Genomic DNA, 24,292 nt, shown 5'->3' with positions numbered 1-24,292 from the left:
AGTTCAAGGCAAGTGCTCTACCGCTTGGGCCACAGCTCCATTTCTGGCTCTTCAGTGGTTAATTGGAGATGAGTCTCATGGACTTCTCTGCCTGGGCTGGCTTTGAACCATGATCCTCAGATTTCAGCCTCCTGAGTAGCTAGGGTTACAGGTATGAGCCATCAATGCCCTTTTTGCTATTCATACTCCCCATTTGTTGTTTGGTCATGGGGATTAAACTCTGGGCCTAGGCACTGTCCCTCAGCTCTTCAGCTCAGGGCTAGCTCTCTACCACTTGAGCCACAGCACCACTTCCAGTTTTCTGATGGTTAATTGGAGATAAGAGTCTCATGAGCTTGGAGCCGGTGGCTCCTGCCTGTAATCCTAGCCACTCAGGAGGCTGAGATCTGAGGATTGTGGTTCAAAACCAGCGATCAAGGATAATGCTCAGGCCCTAAATTCAATGACTAGCATCAAAATAAAAGGGTATCCTGAATAATAAGATATAAAAATCAAGGATTTACCCTCCCCCACAGTATAACCCCTGCTTTCACTGTATTTGATATCAGTATAATTTGTGGAGGGGAAGGGGAAAAATCAGTCGTTTAAATAAGGATACAGGTGGACCCATTGCAACAATGAGAAGTACAAGTTGTCATGTTGAAAAGGAACTTTACAACTTTGGTGGGGGGGGGAGCAGAGGATTGGGTGGAGGGGGGGAGGCTGGGAAGGGATGTGAAGGGTAAACAAAGGAGGAGGCTAAAATGCTTGATAAGAAATGTACTCATTATCTTGCCCATGTAATTGTAACCCCTCTGTACAGTATGTTCACAATAAAATTTTTTTTTAAAAATCAAGGATTCAGTTTTGAAAGGCAATAGGATGGTTGGCTAGGGAATGATAAATGGGGTGTGTCCCTAAACAAAGAAGATGTTAGCATGAATAAACTGGGAACTGGGACTGGAACAGGCACGAAAGGTCTTTTTTTTTTTTTTGGTCATAGGACTTGAACTTGGCCTGGGCACTGTCCTTCAGCTCTTCTGCTCAAGGCTAGCACTCTACCACTTGAGCCACAGCACCACATCTGGCTTTCTGAGTGGTTTATTGGAGATAAGAGCCTCAAGAATTTCCTGCCTTGGCTGGCTTTGAACCATGATCCTCAGATCTCAGCCTCCTGAGTAGCTAGAATTACAGGTGTGAGCCACCAGTACCCAGCAGTTCTATTTTTTTAAAATTGTTATTATAAAGGTGACATACTGAGCGGTTACAGTTATATGTCAGGTAATGAGTACATTTCTTTTTTTTTTTTTTTTGGGTCCAGTTGAGGGGCCTGAACTCTGGGCCTGGGCGCTGTCCTTCAGCTTTTCAGCTCAAGGCTAGCGCTCTACCACTTGAGCCACAGCACAACTTCCGGCTTTTTTCTTTTTGCTTATGTGGCGCTGAGGAATCGAACCCAGGGCCCCAGGCATGCAAGGCAAGCGCTCTACCACTGAGCCACCTTCCCAGCCCTAATGAGTACATTTCTTTGTGGCCAGTGTCACCCCTTCCCTCACTCTCTCCCAGTTTTCCCGTCCCATTCCCGCCAACAAGTTACATAGTTCATTTTTAACATAGTGTCTAGTAATGAATGTACTGCCTCATTTGTTTACCCTTTGTGCCTCCCCTTATACTCCCAAAGACATATCAACAAGCAAACAAGACAAAAAGAAACAATGAACCGGACCCAAGTGGCTCACACACGTAATCCTAGCTACTCAGGAGGCTGAGATCTGAGGATCACCATTCAAAGCCAGCCCTGGCAGGAAAGTCTGGGAGACTCTTATCTCCAATAAACCACTAGAAAACTATGCTCACCCTGAGCTGAAGAGTGCAGGGACATTGCCCAGGCTGAGTTCAAGCCCCATGACCAATAATAAAAGAAAATTTTTAAAAATGAAAACAACAACAAAGAAAAGACCTTGAGGGGCTGGGAAGGTGGCTCAGTGGTAGAGCGCTTGCCATGCTAGAGGCCCTGGGTTCGATTCCTCAGCCCCACATAAGCAAAAAAAAAAAGAAAAAAGCCGGTAGTGGCACTGTGGCTCAAGTGGTAGAGCACTAGCCTTGAGCTGAAGAGCTGAGGGACAGCGCCCAGGCCCAGAGTTCAGGCCCTATGACTGGACAAAAAAAAAAAAAAAAAAAAAAAAAAAGACCTTGATTCCCATTTCCTGGAGTTCATTTTTCTTTCTACAACTTAAAACAAACTTAAAACAGGTTGACTAAGCCAAGCACAGGTGACTCAGACCTGTAATCCTAGCTACTTAGGAGGCTAAGATCTGAGGATATGGTTTAAAGCTAGCCCAGGCTGCAGAGGCCGTGAGACTCCCAATGAAACACCAAAAACCCCAGAAGTAGAGCTGTAGCTCAAGTGGTAGAATGCTCGCCTTGAGCACAAAAGCTCAGGGACAGTACTCAGGCCTTGAGTTTAAGCCCAGGAGTGGCATACAAACCAATACCACCCAGGCTGACTGGAAATCATGAGAAGCTCTTCTACACACAGAGCATTGAACTCAGTGTTTCATGAATGCTAGGCAAGTGTTCCAGCCCAGCACCCATAGCTGTTCACCTTAACAAATCTACAGTTCCAAATATTTCTCCACTTGAATACAAAGGCCTATTTGTTTAAATATATGCCTTTTTGAAATTCAATAAGCTCATCTGGGCTTAATCCTATCACCTTTTTTCCTTCTTGGATTACAGATCAATTGACCTTACAATGAGTTCCTGTCCTTTTGACCCCTCTGCCAATGGGAATTATAATACCTAGTGTATTGTGGTATACTGTCTTTGGCAGAACTTTTTCCCACTCACTGTACTATTTGGTTCTCAAATGTTCCCATGAGATAGGAAAACTGGTCTAAAAATTGTGGTGTTTGTGTGTGTGTGTGTGTGTGTGTGTGTGTGTGTGTGTGTGTGTGTGTGTTTGTGTGTGTATATATGTGCATGCGCGCATGCACACGTGTGTTGGGTCTTCTTCCGTCTTTGGATGGACGGGGTCCAAGGAGAGGTAAGTGCGAAGTGAAGTGCGGCCAGCCGCTGGCCCGTTCCCCAGCCAGCCTCCCTTAGCCCAGGCCAGCCTCCCTTAGCTCAGGAGACAATCAGATGTAGTGGGGAGTCAAGTCAAGCAGGAACTCGTTTATTAACAGGGAGCATCCCCTTTTTAAAGCAAAAGACTGCGTGAGAGGGGAGGAAATGGAACCAACCAATCACTGAAAGGCCATACCTTATCATGCACCTAAGCTTCCATGAGTTGTTTACACACTGAACCTAAACAAATCCGGCTCTGCCCACTCAACTTCCTCTCAGGGCCATCTTTGTTACTTGTGTTCCCCACAGATTTCCCCACACACGTGTGTGCGTGCGTGTGTTTAAACTCAAATACCCAGTTCTGATCTTAGTTCTTCCTTGCAGGCCACCAAGGGCAACCCAAGTCTAGTCTTCTCTGGGAGTAGTTATTCATAGTACTTTGGGCAAGTCACAGAGCTGTATTTTCAGAAGTTATTTCACCTTGGAATGTCTTGGCTTCATCATGTATGAAATCGGGAAAATAATACCTTCCCTACTTTCCTTGATGGGTTGAGATGAAGCTAAAATAAAACCACATGAAAGGCTTTAAAAATTACAGATCAGGGCTGGGAATGTGGCTTAGTGGTAGAATGCTTTCCTAGCTGTATGAAGCCCTGGGCTCGATTCCTCAGTACTACATAAACAGAAAAAGCCAGAAGTGGTGCTGTGGCTCAAGTGGTAGAGTGTTAGCCTTGAGCAAAAGAAGTTCAGGGACAGTGCCCAGGCCCTGAGTTTAAGTTCCAGGACTGACAAACAAAAAGCCAAACTACAGGGTTGGGAAGGTGCCTCAGTGGTAGTGTGCTTGCCTTACATGCCTGAGGCCCTGGGTTCGATTCCTCGGTACCACATAAGCAAAAATGCAAAAAGCTGGAAGTGGCGCTGTGGCTCAAGTTGTAGAGCGCTAGCCTTGAGCTGAAGAGCTGAGGGACAGTGCCCAGGCCCAGAGTTCAGGCCCCACAATCAGACCTCAAAAAAAAAAAAAAAAAAAAAAAAGCAACCAAACTACAAATCAGTCAGTGCTAGTGTCTCAATTGCTGGGCTGTCAGTATCAGATAGAGCTAGTAGCATACAGGTGAGATCAGTATCAGAAGGGACACTGGAGGGTATTGCATTGACCAAAGGATTGGAGCCAAGTGGTATTCCACTCAATTCTTTTATTGGTGCTGGGAACAGAGTCCAGGGACATATATATATATATATATATATATATATATATATATATATATATATATATATATATATATATGTATGTATATATATATATATAATTTTTTTCGGGGGGTCCAGTCGTGGGGCCTGAACTCTGGACCTGGGCGCTGTCCCTCAGCTCTTCAGCTCAAGGCTAGCACTCTACCACTTGAGCCACAGCGCCACTTCCGGCTTTTTTCTTATGTGGTGCTGAGGAATCGAACCCAGGGCCTCGAGCATGCAAGGCAAGTGCTCTACCACTGAGCCAAATTCCCAGCCTGGGACTTATATATATTAAGCATGCATTCTGCCTTTGAATTACATCCCCCTGCCCTCAATTATCTGAAAATTCTCCAAGGTCTTTATTTCTTATCTTGCATCTTCTTATACTATCTTACTCTGTGGTGAGCTAGCTGAACCAAATGGTACTCAGCTCCCTGGACATGTAGATTTGTACATGACAATCATAATCCATGTGGTTCTTTACAGAATTCCATTCCCCCCCCTTTTTTTTCCTTCTAGTTTTCAGAAGTCTTGGTCCAAATGAGATCTTGTCCAGATTCCAATTTAAAAAAAAGACCCAACAGTGGAGATCTCTGGCCCTAAAGCACTGTTTCTTACATGAAGATGATTTTGTCCATGTGCATTTGGCAATGTATGGAGATCTTCATTGTGATAACTGAGGAGAGCGGTTTCTCCTGGAATCTAGTATATGGAGGCCAGGAATACAAATATTCCATAAAGCACAGGACAGCACCCCAACAAAGAATTACCTAGCCCCAGATGTCAATAATATCACGTTGAAACATCTGCTCTAAGGGAGAACATGTGTTTTTGGCTTGCTGCTTTATTTCTAGTTTCAACACATAGTACAGCTCAACAGATATGTATTGAATGAAAGACTGAGGCAGGGATTGGGATCCAGAACATAGCTTAGCTGATTCCAGTGAAGACACTACTGACCCTTGCTTTCAGTGGAAGGTGGCTTTGTACTTTCTAAAGTCTTACCCTGTCAGTTACTCTGTGTGGTTCTCGTGATGCTCCTGTATTCTGATTAAGCAGACAAGCTGAAAAGCATACAGCAGACATGGGATCAGATGGAACCCCATTTTCTGCCATCACACTATGCTATGAGTGTGAGGCTAGTTTCACTTTGGAGGAGGGAGTGCTTCTGATCTTATCCTGGCACAGTGCCAGGTGATAGTCTTCCTGTGGCTAGGCTCTAGGTTCTCCCTTTGGCTTATGCTTTCTGTTGGTTCTTCACTGTCTTTGTTGTGCAGTGGATATGTCTGGACTGAATTGGGATTCCCCAAGATAACTGCACTCAGCTTGGTACAGGATACTGCCTCTAAGAGCCTTCTCACCCGCCTAGTACTAACCCTCATCCTTTGTCATAGAGGGACTATGGGAGGAAAAACATATTTTACTGTGATACAAGGAGCTGAACAGAACCTGTACTTAGTTTGATGATGGGCAATTATGACGGCACTGGTCATGATATGTTGTTAGCATGACTGATACTTGTATTGTGGCTTAAGTGCAGATCAGGGAAAGAATTCTCAACTGCACTGTTATAACCACAGCCATCTTATTTAACAGGAGGCTGGTTGCAAGTAACTTATTAATAAAGAATTGCTTTAGGCTGGGAATGTGGCTCAGTAGTAGTGTGCTTGCCTAGCAGGCATGAAGCCCTGAGTTCTATTCCTCAGTACTACATAAACAGAAAAATCCATGAGTGGTGCTGTGGCTCAAGTGGTAGAGTGCTAGCCTTGAGCAAAAGAAGCTCAGTGCCCAGACCCTGAGTTCAAGCCCCAGGACTCGCCAAAATAAATAAATAAATGAATAAATAAATAAATAAATAAATAAATAAATAAATAAAATTTCCAAGCTGGATGCCAGTGGCTCACCCCTGTAATCCTAGCTACTCAGGAGACTAAGGATCACAGTTCAAAGCCACCCTGGCTAGGAAAGTATATTTATCTCTAATAAGCCACTTGGAGAACCAGAAGTGGTGCTGTAGTTCAAGAGGTAGACTCTAGCCTTAAGCTGAAGAGCTGAGGGACAGCACCCAGGCCTAGAGTTCAAGCCCCATGAACGATCAAAATAAAAAGAAATGATGTCCTCTGCGAGGCACAGACAGCTCACCCCTGTAATACTAGCTACTCAGGATGGTAGTTCAAAGCCAGACAGGGTGAGAAAGTCTATGTTTATCTCCAATTAATGAGCAAACAGCTAGTGGGGCTGTGGCTCATGTAGCAGATCCCTAGTCCTTAGTGAAAAAGCTAAGGGATAGCACCTAGGCCAAGTACTGGCACAAAGGGAAGAAAAAAAAAAAGATCTAAAAGAGAACTGAAAGGTGTATTTGTTTCTAGATATGCTCTACAAATTGAGTAGAGCGCCCTGGAAGTTTTAGATACTTTATGGGGTGACATCCTTTCTGATATTAATCTCACCTGTGTACTACCAGTTGTATCTGATGGGACAGGCCAGGAGTTGAGACACTCTAGCACTGACCGATTTGTAGAAACCAACTGGTAGAATAGGTAGGAGACCCTGGGCTTTCCATTCAGGGAGGTGTCCCCTTACCAAGTTGATACCATTGACTGCTATGTACTGGAGGAGAATGCTGGCCACACGTTCCGTGTCCCACTGTACTCCTGGGTCATCAGGGAAGTCCCTGTAAGTGAGAAGCACAATTAGAAAACCTCTTCTTTTTTTTTTTTTTTTTCCCCCGTAGCCGCTGCTGCCGCCGCCAGTCATGGGGCCTGAACTCTGGGCGTGGGTGCTGTCCCTCAGCTCTTCAACTCAAGGCTTTACCACTTGAGCAAGCCACAGCACAATTTCCGGCTTCTTCTGCTTATGTGGTGCTGAGGAATCGAACCCAGGACCTCATGTATGCATGGCAAGTATTCTACCACTGAGCAACCTTCCCACCCCTAGAACACCTCTTCTAACCAGGCCCAACCTATCTCTAAACTCCAGGGCATGTGTGCCCATAAGTATGATAGGAATTACGCTGGTGGTTGGGGAGTTCCTTATCCTTAAGGTACTCAGATTTCAGTTAAACAGATACAATTTACAGACATAAAACAACTAGAAATAGATGCATAATTCTTCCCAGTACACTCTTGGGGCTTTGGCTTCTTGCTGAGGGGAATAAACAGCATGAATAAGACAGGGCTCTGTTCACAAGTAGGGAAGGCAGATATGTTAATAAATAATATGTTAATAAAGGAAAAGTGATAAACACTTTGTAAGAATAATAGTAGACTCTGCATGTGGTGGTGTATTCCTATAATACTAGCTACTTAGGAAGCAGGGCCAGGAGGACAGTAGTTCCAGGCGTAGAGTACCAGCCTTGAGCACAAAGAGCTCAGGGACAGAACTCAGGCCCTGAGTTCAAGCCCCACAACTGACAGTTTTTTTTTTGGGGGGGGGTCCGGTCATGGGGCCTGAACTCTGGGCCTGGGTGCTGTCCCTCAGTTCTTCAGCTCAAGGCTAGCGCTCTACCACTTGAGCCACAGCGCCACTTCCGGCTTTTCTCTTTTTGCTTATGTGGTGCTGAGGAATCAAACCCAGGGCCTCAGGTATGCAAGGCAAGAGCTCTACCACTGTGCCACCTTCCCAGCCTCTGACAATTTTTTTTTAATCAAGTGAGATCATGGCTTAAGTGGTAAAGTGCTACATGAACTTAGATAAGTTCTAGCTTTAGTAACAAAAATAATCCATAATAGCATATATAAATAATATATGTATAATGTAATAGTGCTTTGATCAAATGGATAAAGGTCTGTTTATTTGGGGGGGAAAGGGGCTTGAAGTTGGGGACTATGTGCTGTCCTTGAGCTTCTTTTGCTCAAGGCTAGAGCTCTACCACTTTAACCAACAGTTCTGCTTCTAGCTTTTTTAGGCAGTTTATTGGAGATAAGAGTCTCTTGGAGGGCTGGGAAGCTGGCTCAGTGGTAGAGCGCTTGCCTTGCATGCATGAGGCCCTGGGTTCGATTCCTCAGCACCCACATAAGCAAAAAGAAAAAAGCCGGAAGTGGCGCTGTGGCTTAAGTGGTAGAGCACTAGCCTTGAGCTAAAGAGCTGAGGGACAGTGCCCAGGTCCAGAGTTGAGGCCCCACGACCGGACCCTCCCCCCGCCCCCCCAAAAAAAGAGTCTCTTGGAGCGGGAAAGTTTACGAGACTCTTATCCCCAATAAACCACTAAAAAACCAGAAGTGATGCTGTGGCTCAAGTGGTAGAGCACTTGCCTTGGGCTGAAGAGCGCAAGGACAGCTCCCAAGCCCAGAGTTCAAGCCCCATGACCGACCGAAAAAAAAAAAATGTCATGGTCTTTCCTGCTTGGGCTGGCTTTGTACAGTGATCCTCAGATCTGAACCTCCTCAATTACTAGGATTACAGGCATGAACAACCATTTTTGGGTTTGTTACTTTTTTTTTAACCTCATAGACATCCTTTGGAACGATGAAAATAAGTAGTTTGCTTTGCAATGTGCTTAGAGTTGGATTTAAAAATGTGACTGCAAAGCCAAAAATGTCAATACTAGGGATTGTCCATCACATCACAGGACCAGTCTCTGCCAATCAATCTGAAATGTATCTGTATGGCCCCTGGCCATATCTTTCTTTACTTTCTCCTATCTCTGAAATCTTCTGTCCTTTTTTGGTCTTTGTGCATGGATCAATTATATCACCAGATCTAAGATTGAGACTTCAATTTGATCCATTTCTCATTATTAGTAACCTTTTTTTTAAACTGTATTTTTTTGGTACTAAATATTTTTTTGTTTTGTTTTGTTTTGTGTTTTGGTTTTTATCAGTTGTGGGGCGTGAACTCTGGACCTGGGCACTGTCCCTCAGCTCCTCAGCTGAAGGCTAACGCCTTTCTACTTGAGCCACTGCGCCACTTCCATGAACATTTTTTTATTTATGCACTCTGTTATAGGTAATTTTTCCAATATGTTACAATAATATGGTAGCAATAACAACAAAAGCAATAACAATATCTATTCTTGTTAGATGCTTATTGAAACTTTCATATTTGTTCTGTTATTTATTTTAATCTTCACTACTGCTGTGATTTAAGTATTTCATTACCCCCACTTTATTAGTGAGCAAATTATCGCTTTAAGAAATAATTTATTTTTCCAAATTTATATAACTCTTTAGCATTTAATCTAGGTTTCTGGATACAGAGTCTATGTAGTAATTTTTTTAAATCCATACCCTCGGTTTACTAAATATATCCTGAAACATTCTGTGAAAATGTCATTAAAAATCAGCTGGGTGCTGGTGGCTCACGCATGTAATCCTTGCTACTCAGGAGGCTGACATCTGAGGATCACGGTTCAAAGCCAGCCCAGGAAGGAAAGTCCGTGAGACTCTGTCTCCAATAAACCACTCAGAAAACTGGAAGTGATATTGTGGCTCAAGTGGTAGGTATTAACCTTGAGCTGAAGAGCGGAGGGACAGCTCCCAGGCCCAGAGTTCAAGCCCCACAACCAACAAAAAAGAAAACATCATAGTTTTTTTTTTTTTTTTTTTGGGTCCGGTCGTAGGGCCTGAACTCTGGGCCTGGGCGCTGTCCCTCAGCTCTTCAGCTCAAGGCTAGCGCTCTACCACTGAGCCACCTTCCCAGCCCCACATCATAGTTCCTGAAGCTATTCTTTCCAGAGTTTCATCTCAGACAATATACTGATGCAACAAATAACTTAAACTCAGCTTTTCAGATTTTTTTTTTTTTTTGGTCTGGTCGTGGAGCTTGAACTCTGGGCCTGGGCGCTGTCCCTCAGCTCTTCAGCTCAAGGCTAGCACTCTACCACTTGAGCCACAGTGCCACTTCCAGCTTTTTTTTTTCTGCTTATGTGGTGCAGAGGAATCGAACCCAGGGCCTCATGCATGCAACACAAGCACTTTACCACTGAGCCACCTTCCCAGCCCATAACTCAGCTTTTTAGTAGTATATACTTCTTGCAATTTTTCCTTTTCCTTCCGTTTACATTTGTGTTACCAATTTTGAGATAATTCATTAACATTACTGTCTCAAATTTTATATCCCTACAAATTTATGGTGTGAAAAGGATATATGGAATAACACAAAGATAACAACAGAAATGTAAATTCAATATATATAAGCAGGAAAACATCAACAACCTGAAGGTTTAATTGTTGTGATAAATTGTACCCAGATAATAAATATGTATCTGCCAAGACACAGAGGCCACTGACCACTAACCTAGTGGTTCCAAGTTTAAGGCATAGGTATACTTTGAAGAATGTACACTAGAAGAGTAAAAGGATTTCTATCAGGATAATGATAACTATTTCAATATCATAATACATTTCAAATTTGTGCCCTCTCAAACCACTGAAGTTTCCTAAAGTGTACTTAAGGGACTTTGGGGAAATACAATTCTTTGACTTTGTATTTTGAGATAATTTTAGATTTATAGAATAATTACAAAAATAGTTTAAAGAGCTACTTGTCTTTTATCAGCATCTCCTAAGGCTGAAAACCCACAGAATCTTAGTATAATTACCAAAAGATGTAATGCTTTAAACTGAACTGCTTTAGTTTATAGGCTTTATTGGTACTCACCAACATTTCTTACTAAAACTCTATTTTCATCACAAAATCTAATCTAGCCTGCTTAGTTATGCTGTCTTCTTAGTTTACCTAATCTGCAACAATTCCTTGGTCTTTTCTTGTCTTTCAATAACTATGGCCTTGAGGCTTTTAAATATTAACTATTCAAGTGAAAGGCTGGAACAAAGTCTTCCAAGCCGGCCCTCATAAACAGGCTGGGATAGTAATACTAATATCAGATAAAACATATTTCAAATTACAATTAGGAAAACAAAGAAGGGCATTTCATATTAATAAAGTGAACTCTCCATTAGGTTTCTGTCTGATGTGATTCCCTCGTCTTGGTTATTTTCTTCGGGTTATATTCCTCCTTTTTATATATTTTTGTAGTGCTGGCTTCTTGTTCATGAATTCCTTTAATTTTTCTTTATTATTAAAAATTTTAGTTTCTCTGTTGAATGTGAATGCTAGTTTCTCTGGATATACCAGTCTGGGGTGGCAGTTATGGTTTTCAGGGCTTGGGTGGTATTTTTATGGTTTTCAGGGCTTGGGTGGTATTTTTCCATAAACTATATGAGACTCATAGAAGTTTCTGCCTTGGCTAATTCCAACTGTGATCCTCAGATCTCAGCCTCCTGAGTAGCTTTGAGACTCTTATCTCAAATTAACTACCTAAAAAGCTGAAAGTGGAGCTGTGGCTCAAGTGGTAGAGTACTTGAGTGGACAGTGCCCAGGCCCTGAGTTCAAGCTCCAGGAATGGCACACACACACACACACACACAGACACACACAGACACACAGACACACACAGACACACACACACACACACGAGTGTTCTCCTGGAAATTTTCAAGTAAATAGAACATTAGTATCATCATATTTAGTAATCTTATAAATGAAAATTTGTACTGGGTATTGGTTGCTCATGCCTATGATCCTAGCTACCCAGGAGGCTAAGATCTGAGGATCGTGGTTCCAAGCCAGCCCAGGCAGGAGAGTCCATGAGACTCTTATCTCCAAGAAACTGCCAAAAAAGCTGAAAGTAGAGCTGTGGCTCAAGTGGTAGAGCTCTAGCCTTGAGCAAAAGAAGTCAGGTACAACACCTAGGCCCAGAGTTCAAGCCCCAAGACAGTCAAAAAAAAAATTGCGCTCTCTCTGCTCTTTTCTAGCTCTTTCTCAGCTCTTTCCTTCTCTTCTCTTTCCCAGCTCCCTTCTCTTTCCTAGTTCTCTCTTTCCTACCTTTCCCAGATGCTCTCTTTTCTAGCTCTTTTTTCTCTTTTCTAGCTATTTTCTCTCTCTTTCCCAGCTCTCTCTCTTTCCCAGCTCTCCCAGCTCTGTTTCCCAGGCCTTTCTCCACCGTGTGGAGGACCAAGATGGCCTGGTGCCAGCCCAACAATGAATAAACCTACCCCATCCCTGAAAAAAAAATTTCATATTTTTTACCTTTTTTTTTTATATAGGTAAGATAAACATTAGGTGAAACTGGAACTCTGGTTTAAACAGGTTACCAGCAGTTATCAGCACTGATATTTATTTTATTTTTATTTTTTGAGAATCTTTTTAAATTTTTAAATTTTTTATTATCTTTAAGTAGTTGTGTGAAGAAGTTCCAATTCTACAAAACAGTATATGAGGGCTGGGAAGGTGGCTCAGTGGTAAAGCACTTGCCTTGCATGCATGAGGCCCTGGGTTCGATTCCTCAGCACCACATAAGCAAAAAGAAAAAAGCCGGGAATGGCGCTGTGGCTCAAGTGGTAGACCACTAGCCTTGAGATGAAGAGCTGAGGGACAGAGCCCAGGCCCAGAATTCAGGCCCCACAACTGAACCCCCCCCCAAAAAAAAACCAGTATATGAATACAAAGTGTTGATAATATTGTCATCCATCACTCCTAACCCACCCCTCTCTCACTTGTCTTTTTTTTTTTTAATGAGATTAGGTGATTACATAAATTTCACATATTTCACGGTATTATGGAATAGTGTTACTTAGTTAAAGTCACAAACACATTTTAACCTTCACAAGGCAAATTGTTATTATCATGGTCTATAAAGTTTGTGAATTCTATGAGCTTTGACAATACAATTATTTCTTTCACATCAGGTGATAATTAATTTCTTTCCTTTTGCTTAGTGTAAGCTGTTCCCTCTTTCCCTCTCATTCCTCCCTTCCCATCACTGGAGGGGATGCGGAGAAAGAGGAACCCTATTACACTGCTGGTGGGAATGTATACTAATACAACCGCTTTGGAAAGCAGTCTGGAGGTACCTCAGAAAGCTAAATACAGACAGCCATACCACTCCTAGGCATCTACCTGAGGAACAAGAACCAGGATACAAGGACACATGTACCTCCATGTTCATTGCAGCACTGTTCACAATAGCTAAGATATGGAAACAACCCAACTGCCCCACTACTGATGAGTGGATCCATAAATTGTGATACCGCTATATAATGGAATATTATACAGCCATTAGAAAAGACAAAATAATGGCATTTGCAGGGAAATGAGCAAGGTAAGCCAAGAGCAAAGAGACAAACGGCATATGGTCTCCTTGATATGTGGATGCTAAAGCCAAAATGTAAGGAGACATGACAAAGTAAACAGGACTCAAGAAACAAAGACTGCCACTCATTTTGTCATATCATTGCTAAATGACTCCATGTTCTTGACCATATATATGGTATATACATGCTGCAACAGAGGGAAGCTAGGAGGAGAACACAGAATCAGTGGGAAATAAGAAAACATACAACAGAGGGGCCCATCAGTTGCACTGGACAGATCTGTTCTGTGCATGTAAGATACCCCAAATGATTTCTTCCCTTCAATGTAAGAAAATATGAACTTTTATTTATTTATTTATTTTGTGAGGCTTGAACTCTGGGCCTGGGTGTTGTCCCTGAGCTCTTCAGCTCAAGGCAAAAGCTCTACCACTTGGGCCATAGCACCATTAATGGTTTTCTGGTGGTTCATTGAAGATAAGAGTGTCACAGGCTGGTCACTGGTGGCTCACATATGTAATCCTAGCTACTCAGGAGGCTGAGATCTGAGGATCATGATTCAAAGCCAGCCTGGGCAAGAAAGTCCATGAAATTCTTATCTCCAATAAACCACCAGAATACTGGAATTGGTTCTATGGCTCAAGTGGTAGAGCGCTAGCCTTGAGCTGAAGAGCTGTGGGACAGTGCCCAGGCCCAGAGTTCAAGCCCCACAACCAATCAAAAAGAAAAAAAAGTTTCCTGGACTTTTCCTGCCTGGCCTGGCTTTGAATGGTAATCCTCAGGTCTGAGTCTGCTGAGTAGCTAGGCTTATAGGCATGAGCCACCAGTGCCCGGCAACCTTTTATTTATTTTTTTTTTTTTTTGAGAGACACTGTTTAGTTTTTATTCATAATCATAAACTTAACTCTGCAATCCTGCTAGATTTGGAGGGGAGGTAAGGAAAACATGGAACCCAAAGAACTGCAGTGAGAGCACAAAGATTACAGGATATTGCAAGCAGATGGGGTGGAAGGGTGCTCTCCTGAGCTACAGAAGGAATGGTCTGGTGGTTATGGTAAACCAAATCAAATGTATTAGAGTTGTCCGCAGTCGGTAATGGTGACCTTCTTGCTGGTTTTGCCATTCCCGGACCCAAAGCCCTGCATGGCTTCTACGACTTCCATGCCCTCTTTCACCTTCCCAAAGACCACATGCTTGCCATCCAACCAATCAGTCTTGACAGTGCAAATGAAAAATTGGGAACCATTTGTGTTTGGTCCAGCATTTGCCGTGGACAAGATGCCAGGACGTGTATGCTTCAGTATGAAATTCTCATCCTCAAATTTCTCTCCGTAGATGGACTTTCCACCAGTGCCATTATGGCATGTAAAGTCACCACCCTGGCACATGAATCCTGGGATAATCCTGTGAAAGCAGGAACCCTTATAACCAAATCCTTTCTCTCTGGTGCTCAGAGCACGAAAGTTTTCTGCTGTCTTTGGAACTTTGTCTGCAAACAGCTCGAAGCAGACTCGGCCCAAGGGCTTGCCGTTGGCGGCAATGTCGAAGAACACGGTGGGGTTGACCATGGCTGGCAGCTGGTAACCACAAGCGACAGCGGCGTCTGCAAAGCAACCTTTTATTTATTTTTTATTTTTTATTTTTTAGTCGGTCATGGGGCTTGAACTCTGGGCTTGGGCGCTGTCCTTGTGCTCTTCAGCTCAAGGTGAGGGCTCTACCGCTTGAGCCACAACACCACTTCTGGTTTTCTAACGGTTTATTGGAGATAAGAGTCTCACGAACTTTCCTGCCCGGGCTGGCTTTGAACTGCGATCCTCAGATCTCAGCCTCCTGAGTAGCTAGGATTGCAGGCATGAGCCACCGGCTCCTGGCTTAACCTTTTATTTTTGAGGGAATATAAAATTGAAAATATCAAGCAGATTAATGTGGAAAAAGTGACTATTTTCACACCAACTATGTAAGTTGTTCTTTGCTCAAAATTTCAAGTTCTGGGCCCAAATAATAACCTTTCTGCCTAGTTTCTTTTCTCTGATAGAGAAACAATCCTGCTCTGATTGCCTTGTTGGCTTGAATGTAAACAGGAGTGTTGGAGTCAGCCTTCAGCCTTTTACTTAAGAGACAGTTGGTGAATGACCTTTCGCTGTTTTTCTTTTTCCTCTCTTTGATGGCTGGAATTTGTACACACTAATTAGAGTAAGAGTAGCCATTTTTATTCATGAAGTAATCTTAGGCTTGAAAGACTGAGCAATTGAATGGCAAAGGAAAAAAAAAACACAACAAAAAATTAGACTCAGGCCCTGAGGGTTATGGTGACTAAGCCATCATACCATCCCAGACAGTATGCTGGCTCTTACTACAGTTTTAGTTTTCTGATATTTATAGTTGAACCAATTCCTAATTTATAGATGATGCAATTTTTTTGTGTGTGTGCCAGTCCTGGAGCTTGAACTAAGGGCCTGGGCATTGTGCCTGAGCTGCTTTTGCTCAAGGTTAGCACTCTACCACTTAAGCCACAGTGCCACTTCTGGTTTTTTCCCTATATGTGGTACTGAGGAATCAAACCCAGAACTTCATGCATGCTAGGCAAGCACTGTACCACTATGCCACATTTCCCAACCCCCATCAGATTCTTATCTCTAATTAACCACTAAAAATCCAGAAGTAGAGCTGTTTCTTAGGTTGTAGAGCACTAACCTTGAGCAAAAAAGCCTCAACCACAGCACTCAGGCTTTGAGTTCTAGCAGTAGGACAAATACACTAAAACAAAAAACTAGTAAAGAATAGGGATGGGGCATAGTTCAAGTGTTGAAGCATCAGCCTACCATGCTTGAGGCTCTGATTCAAATCCTAGTACCACCAAAAGCAAAACATACATACACACAAAAAAGACTGCTCTTTCCTAAAAGGTACATATTTATAATTTATTAAAAAAAAAGACAGATGAAAAACGAACTTTACAACTTTGGTGGGGAGGGACGGGGGTGGGGGAGGATACGAAGGGACGGGAAGGGGAAACAAAGCAGGATCTACAATGCTTGATAAGAAATGTGCTCATTATCTTACCCACGTAATTGTAACCCCTCTGTACAGTATTTTCACAATAAAAAATATATTAAAAAGACAGAGAAAGAACATATAAGAACTGTTAGGAAGGGTAGACAAAAACTGTAAACTCCCAAGGAGTACAACACCAAGGGAGTATTCTAAAAAGGGGGAACACATAGAGGCAGAAGGATGGAAAAAATGCATTTCATAGGCTGAAAGGAAAAGCTAGGAAGTACAACTCATATCAAGTCTATGCTTTCTAAAAATCCAAGGTGCTTTTTTTTTTTTTTTTTGGGGGGGGGGTCCGGTCGTGGGGCCTGAACTCTGGACCTGGGTGCTGTCTCTCAGCTCTTCAGCTCAAGGCTAGCACTCTACCACTTGAGCCACAGCACCACTTCCGGCTTTTTTCTTATGTGGTGCTGAGGAATCGAACCCAGGGCCTCGAGCATGCAAGGCAAGTGCTCTACCACTGAGCCACCTTCCCAGCCCTTCTAGGTGCTTTATGCTTACTTCCTGCTCCTTATATGCTCTCTGACAAGTCTAATTCAATTACTTCTATGGTTGGGAAAACCTGATTACAAAACAATTACTCATTTGTATGATGAGTTACATAGTCATTAGGAGGCTATCGGGAAATAGAATAGATTACATATATTGTAAAGACTACAACTTTGCCTTGTTAACTAAACCCTCTTCCTGGGAAATCACCTGTATGCCATTCAAAACCAGTATGACAGTAGTAATCAAGGCTCAAGGAGAAGCCAAACCTAACAATTTTTCATTGCCTATCCTATCTGACTAAGGTGAGAATCAGGTCATGGATTTGCTCCAACAACAGAGATTTTCCTAAAACAATTTCCTGAAGCCCACTGCTTTCCAAATTCATACAACTGCAGGCCTAAAAGAAAGGACTTTAGAATTCCTAGAAACTTCTTTTAATTATTAACAAGGCCTTTCACGGCTTTTTTTTTTTTTTTTTTTTTTTAGTCGGTCATGGGACTTGAACTCTGGGCCTGGGCACTATCCCTCAGCTCTTCAGCTCAAGGTGAGTGCTTGACCACTTGAACCACAATGCCACTTCCAGTTTTCTGAATGGTTTATTGGAGATAAGAGTCTCACAGACTTTCATTCCCGGGCTGGCTTTGAACTGTGATCCTCAGATCTCAGCCTCCTGAGTGGCTAGGATTACAGATGTGAGCCACTGGCTCCTGGCTTTCACAACTTTTATAGCAAGAATTTATTTAAAATAATTTTTTATGGTCTTTAATTATTAACAAGGCCCTTCATGGCTTTTACAGCAAGAATTTCTTTGAAATACTTTTTTTTCAATCTATTACTAGAGCTTGAACTCAGGGCCTGGGCACCTGTCCCTTAGCTTTTTTGCTCAAGGCTGGTGTTCTACCACTTAAGACACAGCTCCACTTCTGGTGTTTTTCTGGATAATGGGAGGTAAGTCTCATGGACTTCCGCTTCAAACTGTGATCTTCAGATGTCAGCCTCCTGAGTAGCTAGGATTATAGTCATGAGTCACTGGCTTCTGGCTCTTTAAAGGAATTTAAATGAAAAAATACAGAATTTTCTTGGATGCTGGTATGTCTGGATGAGTTTCCCAGCTATGAAGTAGAGCCAAGTGCCAGTGGTTCTTGCCTGTCACCCTAGATGCATGGGAAGCTAAGACCATGAAGCCAGAAGTTCCAAACTGGATCAAGCAGAAAAGTCCACAACACTCAATCTCAATGAAAGAAGGGGGGAATGCTAGTACATACCTGTCATCCCAGCTATAGTAGAAAGTGAAAAGCAGCAGGATCATAGCATTGGTGTATATGTAGGCAGAAAGTATGACTCTAGCTCAAAAATAACCAGGTCAAAGAAAAAAATAACTGATAGTTGGGCTCTACGATGAAGGCCTAGAGTGCAAACACCAATATCACTAAAAATAGAAAAAGTAAAATGGAGTGACTGCCTGAAACAGATTGAGAAGGAGAAATGATGCCAAGTTCCCGGCCAGGTGTTGTCCAGGTAAAGCTCAGATGACAACTCTGTAGGACTGAGTGGGACAAGGGGGTGGTGGGTGTCAGTTACTGCAGTTTCAACTACGGACTGCAGTGGGCAAGTGGATGAGTCCTCTCCCTTACCTGGATGTGCCACTGTCCCCTGAGAGGAATTACAGTCAGCAGGGTCCATTTTGCCAAACCCTCAATTCACAAATGACAAAATGCAAGCTCTGAATGATCTAGGCTCTGCAAGGCCACAGTTAAACCCGGACCTTCCAATTCAGAGACTTTATAGCTTTCCACTCCATGATTCTACCGCTTAAATCAATCAGGTAGTGGTTCCCAATGACAGCCAGCAGAAGAGAATGAACACAAAACAGAACTTCCATGAGTGCTATCAAAAGGAATCTGAGGACTAGTTAAGATATTTAAAAAACCTATTAAGGGGCTGGGAAGGTGTCTCAGTGGTAGAGTGCTTGTCTTGCATGCATGAGGCCCTGGGTTTGATTCCCCAGCACATAAACAGAAAAAGCTGGAAGTGGTGCTGTGGCTCAAGTGGTAGAGCCCTAGCCTTGAGCTGAAGAGGTGCAGGACAGCACCTAAGGCCAGGGTTCGGGCCTCATGACCGAAAAAAAAAAAAAAAAAAAAAACCTATTAAGGTGGTTGTGAACTTGATGCGGTGATATACACCTGTAATCTCCAGATTCTGTAGGCGGAGGCAGAAAAACCATGAGTTTGTGGCAGCTCGGGCTACATAGCCAGATCCTGTTTCAGAGAAAAAAAATAGGAAAGATTGTTGGGAATATGGATGTGCATTATTATAGCTCAGTGATAGAATGCTTGTCTAGAAGAACTGAGATTTATCTCCAACACCACAAAGCGGGGGGGGGGGGATTATATAAAGAAAATAGACAATTTATCAAGGGAGAAATGCAAACTGCCAATATAATTGCCTATATACAGTGAACTTTTCTGTTCCTCAAAAAGAATGAAAAAATTTGTGCCAACTGCCCATGGCTCATGCCTGTAATTCTAACTACTCAGGAGGCTGAGATCTGAGGATCAAGGTTCAAAGCCATCCCTTGAGACTCTAGTTCTAAGTAATCACTAAAAAAAAGCCAGAAGTATGTGGTTCAAGTGGTAGAGCAATAGCCTTGAGCCAAAAGAAGTATAGGAACACTGAATTCAAGCCCTGAGTTCAGGACCAGCAAAAAATAAAAAAAGAATGAAAGAGCTGGGCGCTAGTGGCTCACACCTGTAATCCTAGCTACTCAGTAGGCTGAGTTCTGAGGATCAGGATTCAAAGCCAGCCCAGGCAGGAACGTCCATAAGACTCTTATCTCCAGTAAACCACTAGCAAAGTGGAAGTGGTGCTGTGGCTCAGATGGTAGAGTGCTAGTCTTAAGCTAAAGAGCTGAGGGACAGCTCCCAAGACCAGAGTTCAAGTCCCTCAACCAACAAAAAAAAAGGCGGGGGCTGGGAAGGTGGGCTCAGTGGTAGAGTGCTTGCCTTGCATGCATGAGGCCCTGGGTTCCATTCCTCAGCATCACATAAAAAGAAAAAGCTGGAAATGGCGCTGTGGCTCAAGTGGTAGAGTGCTAGCCTTGAGCTGAAGAGCTGTGGGACAGCACCCAGGCCCAGAGTTCAAGCCCCATGACTGGCAAAAACAAAAACAAAAAAGAATGAAAGAAACCCAATATTGAAGCAAGATGTCTGTTTAGAGAAGGGCACAGGTAAGGAGAACTAACATACCATTGGCAGGTGTTTAAATTGCTACAATAAGTCAACTTGGTCATATGCAATTATGTGTGCCCTATGATTCTGTACTGCTAGAATTTTATCCTAAGGAAATAGAGAAGCTTAAACACTGAAGTCAGAGCAGCAGAGATACTATATTCACTGCAATTAGAGCAGAAAGAGGTCAGCAGTTCTGTTGCTTTACCACCAGGGAGCAATTTCTCTTAACTCCTGAATTGTGGCTTATGAAAAAATGTTAAAGCTAACACAGAATTGTTGGAGCATGTTCAGAGTAAAAGCAAAGAAAGCATAGATACACATGAGATTTGGAAGGTTAAAAGTACAACGAATTAATCCTCTCAAGTCTCTAAACTTGAATTTTGCTTGTTTTCTTAAAAAGAGTAAGACTTACAAGGAGGAAATACATACAAAGAAACTGAACTTTCAAAACAAAATGTCTGTGAGAACTTCTACATAAAGGGCTCTGAATGTATTCAAGTCTCCCAAGATTCTAGCCTCAGCTTCCTGGAAAGCAGAGCCTGGGACAAAGGCCTAACCTCAGTGAGCAGTTCTGGGGAATGTGGGCCATGAGGAGCTGAAGGGAGGGAAGCAGGGAAAGGGAAAGCCTTTACTGACTTGGTTCTAATTGCAGATGCTGGCTGGGTGATCCCATGGGACACTCTAAAAGGTGCATGAAAAATATCTTAGGACTGTCCTCCTTGCCAGGAGAAAAAAGGCAGCATTTTTCTCCACAGGAGTCATTCTATGAAATTCAGGGCTGAGCACACTTGAGTAGTCAAGACTCTGAGGAACCCTGGGGCAGAAAGCAAGTAGAACAGAGCAAAGCTGAAGCTGCCTAGGGTCATTCAGATATCTTAGAGCATCTGGAAGTAGGGGTGTCAGGAATCCAAGTTGTGTGTGGGGGAGTAGAAAGGGAGCAAAATTGGAAGTTGGGGGAGACTCTGAAACACACACACACACACACACACACACACACACACACACACACACACCACACCACACCACACCACACCACACCACACCACACCACACACACGTGCCAGTACTGAGGCTTGAACTCAAGGCCTAGGTGCTGTCACTTAGCTTTTTTCCAGTATCACTTTGGCTTTTAGGTGGTTAATTGGAGATAAGAGTCTCATACCATTTCTGCCTGGGTTAGTTTCAATCCTCAGATCTCAGCTACCTAGGTAGTTAGGATTATAGACAGGAGCCTGGCTTATGCACCTTTCTTTCTTTCTTTCTCTCTCTCTCTCTCTCTCTCTCTCTCTCTCTCTCTCTCTCTCTCTCTCTCTCTCTCTCTCTCTCTCTCTCTCTCTCTCTCTCTCTCTCTCTCTCTCTCTCTCTCTCTCTCTGTCGGTTGTGGGGCCTGAACTGGCCTGGGTGCTGTCCCTGACTCTTCAGCTCAAGGCTAGCACTCTACCACTTGAGCCACAGCACCACTTCTGGCTTTTTCTGTTTATGTGGTGCTGAGGAATCGAACCCAGGGCCTCATGCATGCAAGGTAAGCACTCTACCACTGAGCTACCTTCCCAGCCCTGAACCTTTTTTCTTTCTTTTCTTTTTTTTGCAGTCCTGGGGCTTGAACTCAGGACCTGGGTACTGTTCCTGAGCTTCTTTTGCTCAAGGCTAGCGCTCTACCACTTGAGCCACAGTGCCACTTCTGGATTTTTCTGTGTATGTGGTGCTGAGAAATTGAACCCAGGGCCTCATGCATTCAAGGCGAGCATTCTACCACTGATCCACCTTCCCAGAGCTTATGAGTATTTCTGACCTGAACTAAGTAAGTACTCACTGTAACCATGGAGCTAAGTTTCAGAGGTAAATATGGATATAAGCCATGGTCCCCTTCCTTAGGAAGCTTATGACTGAGTGGGGTGAGAGCTGGATACCTGCTAAATGAGAGAGAATCTGGCATGGAAAGGAGAGAGGAGTATGGGAGGAGGTTTGGCTTTGAAACCTCCAAAGAGAAAAAGGTTGGTATTTTGGTAGCCTTCAAACACTGCAGAGGGAAGTGATCACTTGCCAACAAGCTAGTTGGTTGGATGTATACAAGCTTGACAAGCCCTTGGGGTCAGAGGGGAGATTTAGGAAACACAGTGTTAAAATTGTTGAAAAATGCCCCAGACTTCCAGCCCCGCCCTTGACCTCAGTGTTCAGTAAACAAGCCTGCCTCACAGCCTGTGAGAGTTCATAAAAATAACGGTTGTTTTCTACTGGGGAGTATCTTCAAACTCTGACCTTTCCTGGACAGTCTAATGACTCACCCTGGCTGGCACTCTTTAAAGCTGGGTCAGCAAAGCCATGGAAATGCTCTGGGAAAAGCTTCAGAGGGGGGGATCAGTCCCTTTCTTCAGTCACCAGATACACACAAGGGAAGCCCCCTTCTCTCCTCTCCCTTTCTAGGACCCCAGGGGACCTTCTTCCCTGAGACCCAGCCCAGTACAAAGACAGACAGTTCTGTCTGTCTGCACTGTGCTGGAACCCAAGTAGGGTTAGGTAATAGCTTATATCTCTGAAAACCCAGTCCCACATTCGCACACTGCACTCTGAACTTTAATACGGACTCTTGCGGCTTGCACACCCTTATTTGGTCTTGTGGCTTGTGCAGCCAGAGTGGAAGAGTCAGACACCCCTCCTCCACTCACCTCTGGCATATTTCTAAACTAGATACTTCCTTTGTCATCCAAAGTGGGCAAGGGTCTGTAAGATTCAATGTAACACTCAGACCTGCCTAGAGCCAGAAAATACCTGCCCTTGGCCTCTCCCCATCCAGGGTCTTCTGGGAGGCAAGGGTTGTGTCCAAGGATTGAGATCAAGCTGGGGCCCAGCTGCTTGAGCTCGTTAAAACCAGGGGTGTACAAAGGACTTGGATCTAAGCTGAAGAAAGGTAGAAGGACATTCTAAAGCAGAAAGGGCCCACGACTTTTGGAGATGTGTTTGGATCTTTGCAGACTAGAGACAAAGGCAAGTTCAGCGAGGAAAGGCAAAGGGAAAACAAGAAGGGAAAAGTCCATCTAAAAAAAGGAAGAGGGCTGAAGAAGTTTATAAAAATCAACCCATTTTATGAAGTAACTGCTCTGATTAGGGGCTTATCTTGTCTAGCAATTCAGGAACCCAATTATAGACTAAATGTCCCATGAGATCCTTATCATAGAAGGCTTTAAGTTCTCAAAAGGAACCCTGAAATAGTTTCTTTCTTGTAGCTTATGAAAAGGATTTCTAAATCACATATGGGAATCAGTTACCTGTGCTTATCTTTCTCAGACAGATGCATTTCATATCATTACAACAAAGCTTGCAAAGTGCTGGTGAGAAATCTTTCTTTAAAACTTACCCATCTGCTATTTAATGTGACTACTGAAAAACAAAAGAATCTATTGACTGACTCTATTCAAAGAGGTCAGAGTTCTGCTTACTCAGACCAGCTCCCACCCTCCAACCCCCAGTGGAGTGCTTTAAGAGCCAGCTGTCTAAATCTAAACCCCTTTTCCCTACTCCCTTACTTCCCACAGAGTGTGGTGGTAAACATAGGATGAGAACTCAGTAACTGCTTTTGCTAAGCCTGGACTCCTCACTTGAGTTTCCAAGGTAACTGCACAAAAGCCTAGTCCCTCTGTCTTCATTTTGAGTCTCCTTTCCCTTGGGTCCCATTTCTGCCCCATAGGCCTGCCAATCACTTTAGGAGTATCCCTCTAGAATACAAGACTGATACTCCTAAATGTATCCATCTCTTCTTACCCTCCTTTAAGGTTAAAGGCCCACAGAATATCTAAGGTTCTTTACTCTCAGCTTTTATGACATCTGTTCCAGATTCTGCCAAAGATGAATGAAAGTCTCCAGTCATTGTCCTAAATCTATAGTCACCTTGCAGACAGATTACTCCATGACGGACTCACCCCCTAATGGATCTATTACCCCATGATGGAAACTGGGGCTGCGGCCCATGCTTGGCGGTCATCTCATGGGAGCTGGAGTGTCTCCTCAGGTGACATGGACTTCTTCAGAGTCCTTGCAGGGCAGAACTGAGATAATGACCAAGCAGAGCATAGTGTGGCCAAGACTGCTTAATTATGCACATCTCTTGTCCGCTTCTCCAATCCTTTCCTTATCTAAATCTTATTTAAAGCTCCT

General features: G+C 43.4%; 1 pseudogene; it reads right to left on the bottom strand.

Moving 5' to 3' along the window:
- Positions 1–14,257: 14,257 nt before the first annotated feature.
- LOC138830833 (peptidyl-prolyl cis-trans isomerase A pseudogene) lies at positions 14,258–14,984 on the bottom strand (annotated as a pseudogene).
- Positions 14,985–24,292: the final 9,308 nt, after the last annotated feature.

This window comes from Dipodomys merriami, unplaced genomic scaffold (assembly GCF_024711535.1).
Source record: "Dipodomys merriami isolate MVZ:Mamm:240054 unplaced genomic scaffold, mDipMer1.0.p SCAF_19, whole genome shotgun sequence".
NCBI classification, from domain to species: domain Eukaryota; kingdom Metazoa; phylum Chordata; class Mammalia; order Rodentia; family Heteromyidae; genus Dipodomys; species Dipodomys merriami.
The sequence above is the reverse complement of the archived record's forward strand: the minus strand, read 5'-3'. Positions and strand labels throughout refer to the sequence as shown.